Raw genomic sequence first — 19,156 nt, forward strand, 5'->3', positions numbered from 1 at the left:
AGGTTAAAGTAAATGCTCTAGATAGAAAGACCTGTGAGTAGTGTGGAAGATGGTAGGGAAAGAGTATGTTACAATGAGAAGAAAACATTAAAAATAATGTATGAGACAGAAGTAAATGAGAGGGAATAAGAAAAGAGATGTATAAGCTGGGGAGTAGTTGCCATAGACTCATAATTATTTGTTTTCAAAGAGACCTTACAGTTCATCTTCTTCTGACCCTCCAGGGTAGGGACACCTTCCACTAGACCAGGGCCTCATCCATCCTGGCCTTGAACACCCCCAGAGATGGGGCATCCACAATTTCCCTGGACAGCCTGTTCCAGCGTCTCATCACGCTCACGGTAAAGAATGTCTTTCTAATACCTAATCTGATCCCATCCTCTTCCAGTTAAAAGCCATTCTTCCTTGTCCTATCACTATAGGCCATTGCAGTGCTCTCCAGCTCTCATGTAGGCCCCCTTTAGTTACTGAAGACTGTAGTAAGGGCTCCCCAGAGCCTACCCTTCTTCAGGCTGAACAGCCCCAACTCTCAGCCTGTCTTTATTGGAACTTAATGAAACCACTCTTGGCTGTCACAAATCTCCTTATTTTTCATACTCCTTGAAGTAGTTTTCAGTAGCATCTACTTCATAACTTGGATGGGCACTGAGGTGAGATGGACCAGCCTATAGTTTCCTATTTTTTTCTTTTTTTTCCCCTTTTTAAAAAATGGGGGTTGTTTTCCCCTTTTTCCAGTCATTGAGAACTTCACCAGATTGCTACAACTTCTCAAATGTAATGGACAGTGGCTTAGCCACTTCCTCCATCATTTCCTTCAGGACTCATGGATGGAAGGCATCAGATCCCATGGACTTCAGGTTCCATGCACCTTCAGGTTCCCTAAATAGACTTGAAATTGATATTTTCTTACAGCAAGTAGTTCGTCATTCTCACAGTCCCTGCCTTTGCCTTCTTTTTGTTTGATAGTGGGGCTGGAGCACTTCCCACAGAAGACAGACAAAAATGTCATTGAGTACTTCAGCCTTCTCTATATTCTGGGTTACCAGGTCTCCTGCTCCCTTCCAGAGAGGACCCACATTTTCCCTAGACTTTCTTTTATCAGCAATGTACCTATAGAATCTTTTCTTGTTGCCCTTGGCATGCCTGGCTGTACTCATTTCTATCTAGGCTTTAGCTTTCCTAACCTCATCACTGGCTTTTTGGACAATTTGTCTGTGTTCTTACCTGTCCTTGCTTCTGCCCTCTGCAGGATCCTTTTTCATGTTTGAGTTTGTCCTGGACCTCCTTGTGCATTCACACAGGCCTTCTGGCATTTTTGCCTGATTTCCTCTTTGGTGTCATTGCTTCTGAACTTAGAGATGATCCTTGAATGTTAACCTGTTTTCTTGGACTTCTCTTTCCTCCATAGGAATGGAGGCTGCATTCCATGGTAGTCCACAAGGCAGATCTCTGAAGAGTGTGCTCTTCTGAAATCCAGGGTAGGGAGCTTGCTGAATGCCATCCTTGCTGCTCTTAGGATCTTGAACCCCATTACGTCACAGCCACTGCATTCCAGGCTGCCCTTGAGCTTCGCATTTGTCACCAGACCCTCCCTTATGGTGAGAAGGCAGCCCAGCACAGCCCCTCTTCTCATTGACTCCACTCAGTTGTAGAAGGAAGTTAACACCAGGGAATTCCAGGAACCTCCTGGATTGTTCTTTCAACAGCTTTTGTGGTGGTTGAAGTCCCCCATGATGATCAGGATTTGTGAATGTGAAGTTTCTCCTATCTGTCTATATCTGTAATCTGCTCAGTTTTCCTGTTTAGATGACCTGAAACAGACCCCCCAGTATAACATCTCCTGTCCCTGATGCCTAAATTCTCTCATCCATCCCTATGCACTCCAGTTGATCATTGACATACTTTCCTTGTCTGTCTAGCCTGTCATTCCTAAAGACCCTGCATCCTTCCATTCCAACACTTCAGTCATAAGAGCCCTCCCACCACATCTTCCCAATGTCAATGAGATGATAGCCCTGCAGGTGTGTGCATGCCTCTAAACTGCTCTTGTTTGCTCCCCATTCTGCATGTGTTTGCATGGAAACATTTGAGTTGGACCCCCCAGGAGGCTGACCTAGGACTGGAATTCCTTTGTGGTGCTCCTCAGATGCTCTCCCTCTGACATGTGATCCCTCTCCATACTCTGGGCATCCCTTTCTGACAATGGCATCAAACTGGTAAGAGTGGAATGGAATGAGGTTCCCCTCCTCCAGAAACTTTAGTTTAAATCCCTCTTTCATTATGTACAGAAAAGATTACTTTGCATTGGAGAGAAGACTGAGATCAGAAAAAATAAATAAAACTGTAAGATCAAAGAGAAAGGTGCTGAGTCAACAGGAGAGTGTGAAAATAATGGGCAGTGAAACAGAAGACTGATCATAGAAAAAGGAAACTTCAGCAAACAGCTAATAATGGAAAATGAAAAGCAAAGGTAGAAGGAAAATAGCAAACCCAGAGAAAGAAATTGTCAAGCAGGAGAGAGTAGATCTGAGGGAGACTCTCTTCATTCCAAGTAAAAAGGACAATTTTTGCCATACTCTACTGGTGGCAGCAATGAAATATCTTTCCTGCTGATAGGAAAGATAAGTTATTGTTGTTTATGCTGGTTGGGCTGCTGGTGGGGAAATGAGAGTGCCTGTGTGGTAGTTGCAAGCTGGGGTTAAACCATGACACGAGTGCAAGGATTGCTTTTTTCCTTTTTTTTTCCTTAATATGATATATGTCTGTGATGAAGTCATGAAAATCAATTTCTATCAGGTGATAACCTTTGTTTCACTCTCTTTTCCAAATTTCTAATCTCCTGTATTTTAGGTTGATATTTTCCTCCCAAGAAGCTCCAGATGTTATGCTTCAATTTAATAATTCCCTTTAGATTAAGCAATTGTGATTGCTTTCTGCAGCAACCTAATTATGATCTAGCCCATACCAATAGCCACTCTAATTAAAATTTTCACTAATTGACTTGATTTTGTAGAGAGAGAAGAGTCACACAATCTAGACTGCTGAACTAAGGATGCTGCCACTTTTCCTTGAATGGGAGTCACTTTCAGGGAGTTTAATTCCGAGAGATCTCTGCACCCAGGAAAGCCCTTTTAAGTTCAGCTACTCTTGACAGTTTTTGTTAGCGAGAACTTCACTCTGAACTCATGGCTTTGTAACCAACTCTAAGGAGCTCCATACACCATTTGGCCCTTTCTCTATTCTCTAGGTTGTGTATTCGTTAGGACCATTTACTTACTTATGTCCTTAAAAAGATTATATATCATTGACATTTTTGTTCTCATCACATTGGGAAACAAAATTTACCCTCCAGGCTACACTAGCAGGATAATAATCTGCAATACTGAGATCATGTTGAAGTTGTCCAATGTAGTGAAGATTTTGGTACCAGCAGCTAAGATTTCCACTTACTCATCCCTGCATGAACATCAGAACGTGCCATCTGAAGGACACAAATGAGTTACTGGCAGCTACCTTACAATGGGCAAATAGTTTTCCTGTGTCCAAGAAGATTTTGTGCTGATCCACAGTGAAATGAATCCCAGAATGGGCATCTGGACTCAGCTGTTTCCATTTTTCTGCACCAGGCTTTAGAGAAAGCAGGTGGAAGAAACAGCTGGAAACCTTCTGGAGTGTCTTTAATAAACATTTCCACCAGGCTCAGCTGCACAGACCCTCTCTGGCTGCTAAATTCCTTTCACTCGAAATTTATATAAAGGATTAGCAGCTGCCAAATAAGCATAAAAGAACTGCAACAGGTGATGAGTCTTTCATTTTTAGCAAGAAAATCCTAATCAGCCTGTTCCTGAGATGAAGACTCACCACAATTCACTTCTAATACTACAACAAGATATGTGGATTATGTCCGAGACCTGCAATTACTTTCTGAGTGCTATTTAGCATTTGCAGAACATAAGTATATTGGAAACTCTCCTTTCTAGCGATGGTTTGCATATTTCAGTCTCTGCTTTGTTCACAATCTGTTGGAATATGCTAATACCTTGATTAACGAGCTTCAAGATTCTGCTGATAGTCTGCAGTTTGCTTGAAATCTCACAAGTATGAAAGGCCAAGACGAAGCCGAACTATGTCTCTTCATAAGACTTTAAATTGAGTGCCAGTAAAATTCTTCACTGACTACAGAATTACATGCAGGATTTAGTTAAATGTGTTTTGTACCTACTGTAAGTTTTACTCACAGAGGTTGTAAAATTACTTTCACTAGATATTTATATTCCAGTTGAATTCAATGCCTCAATAAGAATCAGGTCCTCTAAAGAGCCAGTTTTAGCTTTTAAAATCCAGGGAAAGATATACAGCAAGAGGGGTAGAGGGGAATAGAGCTATGCTTTCAAGTTGTTACTACCCTGGAGCAATCAATATGATTTTAAAGCTGCCATGCATCAGAGGCCGCAGAGCTGTGCACCTCCCTATTTGCATGACTGCTGCTGCTCTGAGCTCATAGAAATTCCTAGGCTTTGGCATACCTTAGTGTAGTACAGGAACTTCTCAGAGAAAAAGAGGCTCTCATTTGTTTGACAGGTACATTACTGTTAGCCTGGAGCAGCTATCATGGATATGTTTGATAGTCTTGGCGTAACAGAAGGGTTGGGCCCATTGTTTACGATAATGACTTTGTAATCATAATAAAATAGTAGTTGAAGTGGTCATTTTGTAGTGTAGCCTTACTGAAATTGCTTCATAAATATGTCATATGCTGCTATAAGAACACTGACAGGATTTAGGGCAGTTATTTCATCCTACATTGTACGTATTGACATCTGTATGTATATGAACAATGAACAAGTATTTAATCTGAAAAATGGACTTACATGAGCATGGTTACTTACTAATAAATATTTCATTGCTGCAGATATGGTAATTTTGCCTCTAATTATCACTGAAGCAAAGATGATTACTCCCTTTTAGTTACTGGGATGCTGACTGCACGTATTATTGATTGATCTGCAAAGCAGTTTGTAAAGGACAGATCTGCTCCTCTTAACCAGTTGGTAAAACAAGTATTCTCATATATTTTCTTCTTGGAAGCAACAAGGAAGAAAAAAGTGAACTGAGAAGTAGCCTTGGCACACATACACTGGAACATGGGAAACAAGAGAAAACCATTGCAATATTTTGTTCTGCTGAACCCCCTCTTTCTCTCTTATTATCTTTCCCTGTCTTGATGTTGCAGAGCTTGATACCAGCATTTAAATATGCACTGGAGCGCACTTCTCTCTGGTTACTAGAAATGCTTGCTCTTATAACAAGGTTTAATTCCCTATACTAATCACATGCTTGTATGGTGCATTTTATGGCCTTGTTGGAAAAATGTATCAAGTTTCATAGAATAAGTCTGAGATGAGCCTTCCCAATTCTGGCATTCAGTTCTGTCTGCATCCCTCTCTGTTTCTCCCCCATTGAACACAATCACCAAGGCTTTCTGAAGTTTTCACACATTTCCTCCTCAGTCAATTTTCTATGGTGGAATATCTTTTTTGAGATGAAAATGTTCAATCAATTCAATGTAATATCACAAATCTGTGTAGAATATATTAGCTATATTTTCCAGAGAATTTATTAGCCTCTCTATATGAAAATGTAATAATCAGCGAATAATGTATATTAACACTTTGGATTAATACTAAAAGAATAAATATTACTCCTAGAAAATGTATAGGTCATAAACATGTATTTGAAAAAAAAGCTGTAGCTTTTAGAGAAACTTTGGATATACAGGCTCTATTCATACTCTCTATGGCATCTAAGCATTTTCAATTTAGCAAAACAATGACTTCTATTTACAACATCACTGCATGTAAAATGTTTGTGTTATCATCAATATGTTGTGGTTGCCAGGTAAGGATGTGCACAGAGCAAAGGGGAAACAAAGCATCCATAACACCACATCTACAGTGCAATGTATTTTATGTTCACATTCTTCTCTAGTAATTCTGTAAGCTCCTCCTTATTAAAGCAACTAGAGGCGTGTTTTAAGAAAACTCCTTCTTCCAGGTTTCTACACACTGTGATTGAGCACACACATCATCACATGCTTGCTTGTAACATCCTGATAGCAACTACAGCAGATATTTTACAGGTAAATTCATACTTGGCAGATACTCATATGTACCCTACAGATATGCTCGTTTGTCTCTCCTATGTCTCCTTTTGTGCTTTGGTATTGTGTTGATGCTCAGCTGAACTTAAATTGTTATCAGCGTAATCTTAAGTGCATTTGGCAATAGACAAAAGGTATAGAAAATGAACAAAGGCTTTTTGAAATAATGGACTAGGTCCTCAGTTCAGCTGCTTTGATTTGTTCTATCTGAAGTCCTGTTCCAATATCATCAATGTCTTCAATCAATCTATAATGCTAAAACTTTTGTCACAGGAACTTTATAAAAGTCCTATCCCTATAGTCACAATAAAATAACTGCATTTATGTGATCTTCTGAATGCAGGTATTGTCCTGCTAATGGTCTGTAACTATCCAAAATTAAAATTCTCTGCTTATTCTTGAAAAAGAAAAGAAAAGAAAAGAAAAGAAAAGAAAAGAAAAGAAAAGAAAAGAAAAGAAAAGAAAAGAAAAGAAAAGAAAAGAAAAGAAAAGAAAAGAAAAGAAAAGAAAAGAAAAGAAAAGAAGAAGAAGAAGAGGAGGAAGGAAGGAAGGAAGGAAGGAAGGAAGGAAGGAAGGAAGGAAGGAAGGAAGGAAGGAAGGAAGGAAGGAAGGAAGGAAGGAAGGAAGGAAGGAAGGAAGGAAGGAAGGAAGGAAGGAAGAATAAAATACCTGTGGTATAGATACTGAAAACAATTTCTTTGTATCATTACTATTTCAACATCAGGATGAATATTTTAGAAGTATACTTGTGGGCTCAGTCAGGTATCAGAAAAATTTGGATCTATCATTTATTTAAGGGTCAGCTTTCCTTTAAGTGTCTAATTAATGAAGAGGGGTGATTGCAAATGGATGCTCTTTCCTTCTGTGTACCTAAATCTATGTTTTTTACTGTGAACACCTTAACCCTTTGTGAAAGCTTTCCCCTTGTGAGGATAGTTACAATACCACTAACAAAAAATTACATTTATAGGATGTTCATGTGAAAGAAAAATTCCTTTTAATACACACATACTAGAAAGAGCAGAACCATACAAAAAAGAAGGCAGGCTAATGAAATGAGGCTATTGTACTGAATAGAGAGTTTGCTATCATTACTGATGAGTGTAAATGAAAATGGCAAGCAGCTCCTGCTTAAGTAGTAAAAGAAGTGGTTAGCAGCTTGCACAGGGAGAATAAATAACTGAAATTACTGTAGCTTGCTTTTAGAAAAACAAATCTCTGTTTGATGTAGAAAATAAATAAGCAACCACATTTTCGCCCTCTTTGATCACTCAAAAGACTCAACCCTCTAATTTCAGATTGCGTAATTCAACAATTCTAACCAGAGGAACAGAGTAAAACATATATATGCATACTTCTATATTATATTATGTTAAGTATTTTAAAGGATGGGATTTTATTTTGAAGTATAGTACTTAAAATTATAATACATGTATAATTTTAATACCCCATCTCTTTCACATACATATTTACATGCACATATGCATACATATATAGATAGTAATTGATGTGAGTCAGCTTTGTAATCCAAGCACACAGCTTGTCTGCTGCATGACTTTTTTTCCTGTGAGAATTCCTAGGTTATAATCTCAGAAGTCATTGTGTGTGAAGCAACTAAGATGATGGGAGGTTCAAAATAATGAAATCAAAAAGCATCTTTCAATCTCAAGGGTTTCTTGCATGACATGCCTTTCTGCAGCAAAGGGAGCAGGTGTGTGATTATGCTATGTCTCATTACAGTTCTTAACTGATATTTCAGCTCCTTTGTGTACAGCACAATCCTTACCTATCAACCTCTGTCTTAATCCATTTGCTTATAGGCAATTGCTAAAGATTTATCTCTATATTTTGGACTTTCATAAGTGATGGGTAATAATGGGTGCATTGTTTTAAAATACCTGGATTATAATTAATCTCAAAGGAGAGGAGTTAAAGGAGAAATTGTCCAGCATACTCTTAAAACACTTTCTGAAATGACATCTAACTTTAAAATGGTAGTAGTTAGAATAATTATCACTTTAAAAAACCTTCTACTGCTTTAATTTATAAAGCAGCTGTTTCACATTTTCACAGTGAAATGAACTCTTTAGGGTAGATAGGACTCAAGGACACTTGGACTGCTGTCTTATTGCTAATTCTATGTTCACCAGGCTGACTCCAGAAGTGCCACAGGTCACTTTTGCCACATAAAAATCCATGTTTACCATCTCCCTGATCCACCAGGTACATGGAGGAGCTGCCTGTTGGGTCTGTTGGAGTGCTCTACAGTGCTCTACTGCCATCCTGTCCAGTGTCCTAACACAAGTATCAGTGACCTGCCAGAATGGACACTGTTGTGTTGCTGGGACCTTGAGATCGTTTGCAGCACAAGCTGGATTAAGTTAAGTGGACAAATAAAAGTTCCAAATATGAACATTATAGTTACAAAATTCTTAGATGGAACATACAGAGGAGTGATATTACATCTAGTTGTGTCAAGATCTAAACCAGCAGGTCTCTTGTCCCTTTTCTTAAGAGGACTTGTTCCTCAAGATATGCAGGAAGTAATTGGATATTCTTGTTTTCTGGCTATCAATATATTATCTCTTTCTTCAATTACTAAAGACCCTTTTGAATGTCTCTATGATTGATTGAATTATCAAATCAATAGCCTGTAGAGAAGTAAGTGTATTTTCTCACTTGGCAAAAAAAAGTTTGCCACAGTTTGAAGCCCATACACACTTTTGAGTTTACATTCCATGTTATTGGTGCCTCACACCTTACACACACACACACACACACACACACACACACACACACACACACACACACACACACCTTGTCATGATAAATGTAGCTCATTGCTGAATCTTGAATCAAGCCAGATTGACAGCAATCAATCATTTTGATATGATAATGGATTTGTGGAGACTAATCTTCAGCCAGGCTTTAAAAAAACATCTTGACAAATCACACACTCATGCTGCAGCTGAAAAAATCCCATGATTTTTAAAGCAGTGACAAAGAGATGAGTGCAGATCTGTCAGCTCTTGGGGATTTGGCAAATGGCTCTGTGGTTACATGACTGACATTTGTGTTCTCCTACCACCTAAGAAAAATTACTTCCATAACTTTCTGTCCAGGAATATCTGTGCACTGTCTTGTACTTGCCTAACAGTATTATACATCCATGCTCCTCAGTGTGTGGCCAGACCATATAATGAAATATAACAAAATGTGACTTGCATATCTTGTGTTTTGTATTATGCTTCCCTGACTCAGTGTCCAGCACTGAGAAACTTTGGTAATCCTTTCAAAACACTTTTTATGACAATTTGAGTTACTTTTGATCAAATCTCTATGAAAAATTACCTTTGTCATTCTACAATCAATTTAAAATATTAGGTATTAAAATACCAAATACATTTTAAATATTTCAAAAACTTGGTTAACATTACACAGAAAGAAATGTAGCAAAGGGCAGTCTGTGAGAACACAGTGAGTTAAGAAAGATTTTCTCTCCTTAGCCTGACTTCACTATCACCTTGAGCAAATATTTATTTTTTTATATATTTGAAATATAAGACAGCATCAGCAAAAAAACACAGAGTATATCTCTGACCTCTTGCCTCAGTTGTCAACTCAGCATACTGGAAAAATGACTCTCATGAGAAAAGACAATTCAAAGAGCAAAGGATTTACTAGGAGGTAGAGGAGTTTGACATCTTTCCATTTGTGTTAGATATGTCCCATGATGTCTTATTACCTGCTCAGCTTTGTAGCTGAAACCAGTCCAGGGTTTCAAGAGATTTTCAGTAGAGGAAGGCATTTCCCCAGCATTGCAGTGTCTCCCATAACTTAGGCTTTTGACTTGAAACAATTGGAATAAAGAGGTTTTTTTTCCTCACTTTGTCCAATCAGATTTCAAATTATGTTCTATCATGTGTGTAAATGGAAGAGCTTGGAATCAAAATGGAATTTTGGTGACTAAAATATTTACAAGGGTAAAAATCAGGTCTGCTATGAACTGACACCTTGATAAAATTTGTTGTTAGTTCCAACAGAAGGAAAGGGTAAAAGAAAAATGTACCTGCCAAACTGTACAGTTTTTAAGTAGTATCCACACAATCAAATATATTGCATTAAATGCTTCCTCCACAGTGTAAATCTATATAGCTTGTCAGAGGTGTTACTTGGTCTCCAGATGACCGGTGTAAAAGAAAAACCTGGACTACATTTCTGCCATCTGCTGATCACACTGATTATTTTGACAGGTCTACAAAATGTTTAGTTCAGTCCAATAAAGAAAAAAATGTGACTTTATTGGAAAGGTAAATTGGTAGTATTATGCAGACCTCAGCAGAGGAAATCAGTCCAATTTAATCAGCTGGCATTAAAAAAAATCTGTAATTGAAAGTGGAATTCAACCCAGAGCAAACACCTGCTTTTTTCTCCAGACTTTTCATAACAGCTAGGCTACAACCTTTTGCTGGTAGCTGGGATTCAAAAGCAAATTTAACTATGAAGCTCAGGAAAATCTAGTCCCCTGCTTCACTATATCAAAAGTTACAAATTCTGTATTTATCTTAAATACAAATTTCTAAAACTGTTAACAATATACAGTTAACAAATAACAATTTCTTACACACCCTACACAGGTCAAAATCTTCACATGAAAGAGTAAGCTTGCACATTATTAAAATCAATCCCAAAGTAGTAATTGGCTAATTGGTTGTTATTCTCTCTGATCTATATTCCATGTAACCAAGGAGACATGGTTATCTCAGATTCATGTCCCCTTCCCATCTCTCTTATTTTCATGTGCCCTATTTTCATGTGCTCTTTCATTTACTTCACTCTGATCAAGCACATCCCATTTAATTCAAACAGGAGCCACTTCTTGTAAGCAGAGTGACATTGCATTTATTAATATGCCACTGCATTTAGTAATACCTGCTCTGTGTGTACAGCATCAAAGATACTTAGGAGCTTAATTTCTTTATGTTAGGTAGCTAAATCGTCTGTGGATGAGTGCCCAAGTGTCCAGTTAAGAATCATGAGCTTCTCAGAATCCAAATAAACAATGTATTTACTTCACATTTTTTGAGATATTCCTGCCCTCAGGCAGGGCTACCTTGTCACATTTATTCAAGCTTTAAGGTCTATTGTAAGACTTTGAAATCCATCTGAGCAGCAGACCAGAGAACATGTTTACTCATTCTCCCCGACTCGCAGTTTACAGGGAGAACTGGTGATTTCACACAATCTTTTTTTCCCAAAGTATCACCCTACCACACAGAGAGTCAGTAGGGAGTAAGGACTGTTGCTGAAATTTTATTCCATATAGCTGTCTTCTACTCAACATTTACTGCCCTTTATATCCACAGGGGCCAATGCAGGTCTATGGTCTTCTTTCATAAAACTATATTGAGCTGCCCACTGGTAGCTGCAGACAGATTTTCTTTTCCTGTTTCCTGCTTTGCTGTTATTCTTCTCTATATTAAAATCTTGGGAAAAAGAGAATTCTTTCTCATAAGTACTGATTTTGAAAGGCTCTGTAAAATTGAATTTTGGGACACCTTCTCATGACAGTGATTATTGACACAGTACTGAAAATACTCTTACAATGACAAACCAAATGAAACACAGTTTTCTGAAAATACAGACATGAGATATTGAAGTGCACCAGTGCTTATTCTGCCTGTTTTTCCTGACATTTCCTCCTATTTCATGTTTACGGCAGCTTTGACTAAATTTGCCATAGATTGTCTCTATATGAATCTTCTCTACACAATAATTTCACAGTTCTGTGAACATACAGAATTATGGACACATGTCTCTGGAGCATTCAAGAAGAACCTCTTCTAGTATGATCTTCTATAATTACAAGGGTAACTAAAAGCTTTTCACAGGGACTAGGTAGTTGCAAGGAGGAAATTTTCTTTACTGCAGTTTAGCTGAGCTGTTGAATGAAACACAGTGCACTAGACATCTCACTCTTAAATGTGTACATATATATATGCATATATGCAAAAATCTGTCTTTCTCATTTATAAATATTGACAAAAGATGGGTACAAATACATGTGCAGACACTGGTTTTTACCACAGTGTTTAGATTTCTTTTTATATTGGTGCAAGTTATATAGGAATTCTTTAACATCTCAGGAAAAAAGATGAAGTCACATCTTATAATGCTGTTTAGATTTATGATGTCTCTATGTAAGACTGACATTGAATTTACTGGGACATTTTTGGGGAAGACTTTTGATCGACCCCTGTTCAGAACCCAATTGTCTCACACATACATGCTAAAAACTAGCCTAGTGTAACAAAAAGAGTTCGTGACTGTATTAACAAAATGAAATATACATAAAGTACTGCAGATCTCACAAGGTTTTAAATTCTGAGAACTGCTGATTGCAGAACTAGTCATATGAGTAATATTTTAGTCTCTCATGGAGAGCAAATATAATAAAATAATGATTTTATATAATTGAATCACCTTGAGTCACCCATCAAAATAAAATTCTTCAGTACAGACCAAAGGGTACATCAAGAAAGAGATGAAATTTAGGTTGGCCAAAGACAAACCAAAGGAGGCAGAAAAACCAAAGTAGAATGATGATTAATTTCATCAAGCCTAACATAGCTAATTAATGAAATAGATATTTACTATTTGTTTGTCATACAAAATGAAAAAATAAATGATTTTAAAAGGGAAAAATGTTGACAGCTACAGGTAGCTTTGAAATTGTTTCTCAACAATCTGGTTGAGATATGCTTTCTGTTCTTTGAAACACATCCTGTGAACTTCAGAGAGACTACCGAGCTTAATTTCTTGTCTGCAGAACATGCTATGAAAATATTGCATTCAAATTAGCAGGTAGAAGGCCTTCACTCAGCAGGCTCTGTCAAAAATTCACAAGAGTAGTGATGGAAAGGTATTACCTTCATGTTTTATGGCCTGCTCAGGATTCAAATATTGGTGTATTTAGGCCTTCAATGGAAAATATTGTCTTTTGCAGCATTTACAGAAGGACAAAACCCTGAATGGAAAAAGAGAGGAAAGTCTTTTAGTGACATTATTTTACCAAACTCTGAAATCTAACACAGACTTAATGGCTGAAAAAATTCCATTGTCTTCCATGAACCTAGGGAAAACTTGCAGAAGATGAAGATCATGCATTTATCAGTTGTTGGCAAAACAACAGGAACAAAGCCAAAATATCTTTTAGAATCAGTTACTGAAGTTTGAAAAAGCTTCAGATGGAGCTGAATGTGTGAATACATCTATATGTTATACAGATGTAATATATATATTTGTAATATATATATATGAGGTATCTACAAGTGAAAATATGTGATATATGTAAATATATCTGAAAAGCACCACCTCACTTTCTCAGTAGAAAAACAAATGAAAGCTGGCTTCTATTCATCTGCTCCCTACTTGGTCTTCAAACTGGATCTGAAAGGCAGAGATGCTATTTTATTCTACAGCAGCACTCCAAATGATGACTCTAATTTGTTAAAAATTGAAAAGGACTGACCTAAGGAAAATATTTTTCAGTGCTAACCGATTCCTTATGCTAGAGAATGAATATGGGCATACTGATAGTAAATTACCTGAAAAGGGAGGCTGGTACTTTAAACGTACAGAAAAATATGATGTGTCACCTTCCATGGCACTCGATAACCATTTCTAGCCTATAGGCATAAGATATAATACTACCTAGAGATAAATAATATTTTGCAAAATTTTCAGGGGGCCTTGATATCTGTCAGCCAAGAAATACTATTAAAATGAAAAAAAAAAGAGAGAAGAATTTAAAGTAATCAGGATTTATCTAGTGCAATAGTCCTGAGGATTACAATGAACCATACTTTCTCTCTGTAATCTAATTTGCAATTAGGTCTACAAAATCTTCAAATTATATAGCATAGCTAGACATAAAATTCTACTTGATGTGGAGAATGTTAATACAGTGGAGTTTTTAGGGGATGTGTTTTCTTTTTGTATTTTTAAAATTTTTTAAAGACTTGAAGGAAAATCTTTCAAGGTTTCTAGCAGGTGATTCTGGAGAAAAGGTAGGAGCTTGAAAGTGTAAGTACTTCTTTTCCTTTCCTATTGATATTTACATGGGTTTTGATGTGGTAGAACTACAGATGCCTAGGAAGGAACCCACAGTGGCTGACTGCTCCAGGGCAACAGGGGGTCATTTATTGGATTCAACTACAGAACATTTTCTTTGGTGGCAGAAATGGAGAATATGTGCAAAATAACAGCATCTATGATGCATTATTGAAACAATTTATACTAGGTCCTAGGTGTGCAAGTGGCCCAAGACTATGCAAATTAGCAGAGCTACTCAGGAGTTTTAAGCTATGTCCTTTATATTAGATTGTTTTGTCCAGCTTACTAAAGACTTTTAAACTTTAAAATATCTGAATATTCTAACACTTTGCAATATATATTAATCATCACAACACAGAATCTGAAGAGGTTCTTGAAGAGTCGACTATTTCATTTAATTTACAGAAGCTTGAGAAAACTACAGCAAAATTATGACATAATTAATACAGATATAGTTAAGTGATTCAGATAATAACTTTGTTGTACTAGAAAAGCAACACAGAAAACAAATGGTCTCAGCTGGATGGAGTATTTCAGGGAAACAATATTATACAATTTTTAATTTACAGATTATATTTTGGGTGATTAATATTGTCAAAAAGATAAATTATCTCTTCCAATATAAATATAGATTTAGAAAACAGTACTTAAGGGTTTTACCCAGTAGTTGTATATCATTGTCAAATGTAGGAAAAAACTTCAGGGACTAAAGCCACAAAGTTCTGCTACAGAGCAGCACAGTGCTGATAAATATACAGTTTACTTGCAGACACATCATTATTTTTTGTTTGCAAATTAAGCTTCTGCATCTTCTGTGTTGCTGCGTTCCATGATCTCAAAGATAGAAATGTACTCTCTCCTTCCCCTCCACTGCTTCAACCTCCAGCTTCTTTGCATTCAAATGATTGCCTTGAGTATTATTTTCAGAGGTCTGAGGAAGGTAATGACAGATGCTCCTCCTAATTTGTACCAGAGGCTGTGATTTAGAAAAGCACTTGAACATATTCTTTAAATGTTTTGGTAGAAGGGTGGGTAGGCAAGGATGGGATTGAGGTCAGAAGTTTTCTCTGCTGCAGTGGAGCAGGAAAAGAAGGCTACTCAATTCTCTTTATTCCATTTCACAAATGAAGAGGTGAGGTATATAGAGGCTAAATCCCAGAATTGCAAAGCAGTGAAAGACTATTCCTGCTGAAACTTGTAGGAATTGGAGAACTATGAACACTTTAAAGTATCTAGGCTCAGTGACTTGCTGAGATTAGTTTGAAAATCTGGATAGAGCAGAGGACTTAAATGTAGTACTCTTGAGATATTTTCAATCTTAAATTTTATTGTTTGGAGGGAAACTTTGTTTTTTTTTTCTGTTGGCAGCTGGATAATAGCACAGCCTCTTAGTGTGGGATACTTTCCTCCTTTCACATTATCTGTGACAGAGCAAACAGTCTTTAGTTTCTCTGTTTAGATGACTCTGAGTATTTTAAAAAATGTAATAATATCCCACAGAAAGTTCTGGGAAAATGGTAATGCTAGTAAGAAAGAAGATCCATTTGAAAGCAGTCCTAACATGGAAATGCTGACTCATTTATATTTCTTGAAATTCACCTGACTACCAACTTCACTGCTTAGTAACACCAGAGGAGAAAAGGTGAATAACTTGAGTCTGATTAAAGTAATCCTTTCTCTGACCCTCTTGACTCAGATTGTCAGCATTTCAGGTTGAGTCTGCAAGTAACTTCTGTTTTATGCTGTCATCAGCTGTGAATTATGTGCAGTCTCAACCTTCTTTGACAGCATGCTTAAATGCTTTGTTAGCTTCAGGTCTGTACACAGGCTACACAAATAGCCAGAGACTAGAGGCACTGGGGATAAAGCTGACTATTTCAAACCCTACACAAAAGAAGCAGTAATTCTGTGCTGACTTGCCCTCTGTCTGCAGTCTTCAAGCTTAGTAGTTTTCATCAGTCCCTAGCTATTTCTACTGATGGTCCAGAATATCTGCAGCCCAGAAAACCTCCTAGTCAGCCCCTGGAGAAATTTGGCAAAGCTTTGACACGTATGACTCATAAGTTTAAATCCAGCTAAGACTTTGAATCAAGCAGTATTTCTGTGTTCCACGCAAAACAAATGGTAAACATTTCCCTTTTTCCTCAATCTAAAATGTAGCATTCTTAAAATATTTAACAATTTATAGAAAGTGACCTTGCAGGAAAGGTGAGTTAGCAACACTGATTTAAAAAAAAAAAATTAAAATAGTGTGATTGACAGCAAAATATGTTCAGATCTGAAGCGAGTATCTGCCAGTTTAGGGGACAAAATTTCAGCATGTCCTACTGTGCTCCTTTGGTGACTGGCATTCTGACAGCTGCCATCCTGGAAGTCCATTCTCCCCATTTTTGTGAACATGGAATTGATGGCCAGGATTCTAACATCAGGGCCTCAGTGCACATCATTGATCCCACTCTTTTGGAAGGGACTTAATCTAAAACACATGACAAACATACCAGGGGGCAGTCACTGAGATGATGTCTAATTTTAAGTGTAATTTAATATAAGGAAATAAGAGGTCATAAAGGATCAGCCTATTTTCCCAGGCAACTAGTGATAGGGCAAGGATATGTGAGAAATAGCTACTCACTTTTCATACTTTAGGAAGGTTTATTAAACCTTATCAAAAATACAACAGATGACTGAATAAAGAAAAAAGGTTATGGCACCAGGAGCAAAAGATTTTCCCTGCCATGTGCTCAGTCCCCTCACAATGGAGGTTTTCCCTTTTTAACCCTTTAACCCCTTCCAAAGTTCTGTCCATCCACCCCTTCTTCACTGTCCAGTGGTGGAGATCTCTTCCTCAAATCCTGATTGGAGGTCAGATGTCGCCACAGTGACAAGCTGGCCCTTCCAGATGTCCCAAATCCAGCTGTCCCTTGATAACCACGTAAGGGGGTAAAACATAACTATAAATCTATAAAATTTTTCTTAACCTATATACATGATATTTGTCTATTAATTGTGAGAGTCAATAGTTGCATTACTCATCTATCACAGGTAAATGGACTCAAATTGCACCAGAGTCAAATAAATGTAATTACTGAAAGAGAGGTTGAGGATTGGAATGGGCTCCCCAGGGAAATGGTGGATTCACCATCCATGGAAGTGAATGTTCACCCCTGGAAATGAATGAAATTCAGAGAAAGAATAGGTGTGACACTCTGTGCTATAGTTTGGTGGGCATGATGGTATTTGGTCAAAGGGCAGAGTTGATCATCTTGGAGATTTTTCCAACTCAAATGATTCTGTGATTCAGTGACCAAGGCAAAAAAATTTGAGCAACTAGTTTTAAAATGGGTGTCTCCCACTGAGGCAACTCAGTGAAGAAAACAAATTTTGGTACTCTCTTGCTACTAGGAAAATTTTTGTCCCTCCTTTGAGTATCAGAGAGATTTTTGGGAGATTACCTGGCCAAGTTCAACGTTGTCAGCTGAATATCTTAATTTGTTCAACTTTCCACTGCAGTAATATGGGCTAGGCCTCAAAGAAGTAAGAAATTGATTGCAACAGACCAATTATTTGTTTTTGCAAACTGCATGACTGATGATTACATAATACTGTTTTCTACAATAAACAATGTTGCATATCATTCAGCTTCCCACTTGGTTTGGTTAGGAAGCTGAAAAAGTCCCTCTTGTAGATTCACTATAAATGGAATAAGCTAATAGACTTGCTTGCTTTCTGTTATATGCAGGAGCTGTGATGTGAGCTGTTGCTAATCTGTGAGAGGACATCAGAGCCCACAAAATTGGTGTTTATGGCCCCTGAGGTTCTTGCAGCCAGAAAGGACCATACCACACAGACAGTGTTAGCTCCTCTTGTGATTCAAAGTCATTCTTCTGGTTTGCTCCTTGCCCTAAATGTGCTACTGAGGCCCCTGGGGCCATGTGCTGACTCAACTGGGCTCTCACAGGTTCAGGTCTTCTGAGTTTAAAGTGGCTATTAGCTCCAGGCAGGGTGATACTTTCAGGGAAAGCAATATTGATGGATTTTCTCTATGACATATTTTCCAACAAGGTCTTAACATTTTAGGGACCAACAGATGAGATGTTAAGCCTACACTTCTTGAAAGGGTCAATGCAGTGGAAATAGTGTGTCTCTGTAAGCAGCCACAGTGCATGTGTCTGTGGTGTAATAAGTGTGCTTGTTTGTCCTGGGCTAGAGTTAATTGCCTTCACAATGGCTGGTATGGGGCTGTGCTTGGGATTTGTGCTGATAACACAGGGATGATTTTGTTTTTGCTGGGCATGGTTTGCTCAGAGCCAAGGCCTTTTTGTGTGGCCATGCTGGCAAGGAAATGGGAGGTGCATGGGATTTGGGAGGAGGCACACCCAGGAAAGGTGACCCCAGGTGACCAAAGGGTCATTAAGACCATATGACATCATGCTCAGTGCATAAACTGGGGGAAAGGAGGAGGTAGAAGGTTGTTTAGAGTGGTGGTGTTTGTGTTCCCTAGTAACCATGTGTGATGGAGCCCTGGAGATGGCCGAACACTTTCCTGCCCATAGGAGGGAGTGAATTAATTCCTTGTTTTTATTTGCTTGCATGCATGGCTTTTGCTTTCCCTATTAAACTGTTTTTAACTTGACACATGAATTTTTATCTTCTATCCTGATTCTCTCCCTCACCCCACTGGTGGGGGAGTGAGTAAATGGCTGTGTGGGGCTTGGCTGCTGCCTGGGGTTAAAGCATGACAATTAGTTAGATTCTCTTCTCCAGTGCAAGCCAACTCACAGCATTCCACTCATTCGTGCATCCCAGGCCTGCACTCTCCTAAAGCCATTAAAGTTCACACCCCACCATGCATTATTCCTGCCAAATACAAACCTTTGTCAT

Source organism: Molothrus ater, chromosome 1 (genome assembly GCF_012460135.2).
Source record: "Molothrus ater isolate BHLD 08-10-18 breed brown headed cowbird chromosome 1, BPBGC_Mater_1.1, whole genome shotgun sequence".
Taxonomy (NCBI): domain Eukaryota; kingdom Metazoa; phylum Chordata; class Aves; order Passeriformes; family Icteridae; genus Molothrus; species Molothrus ater.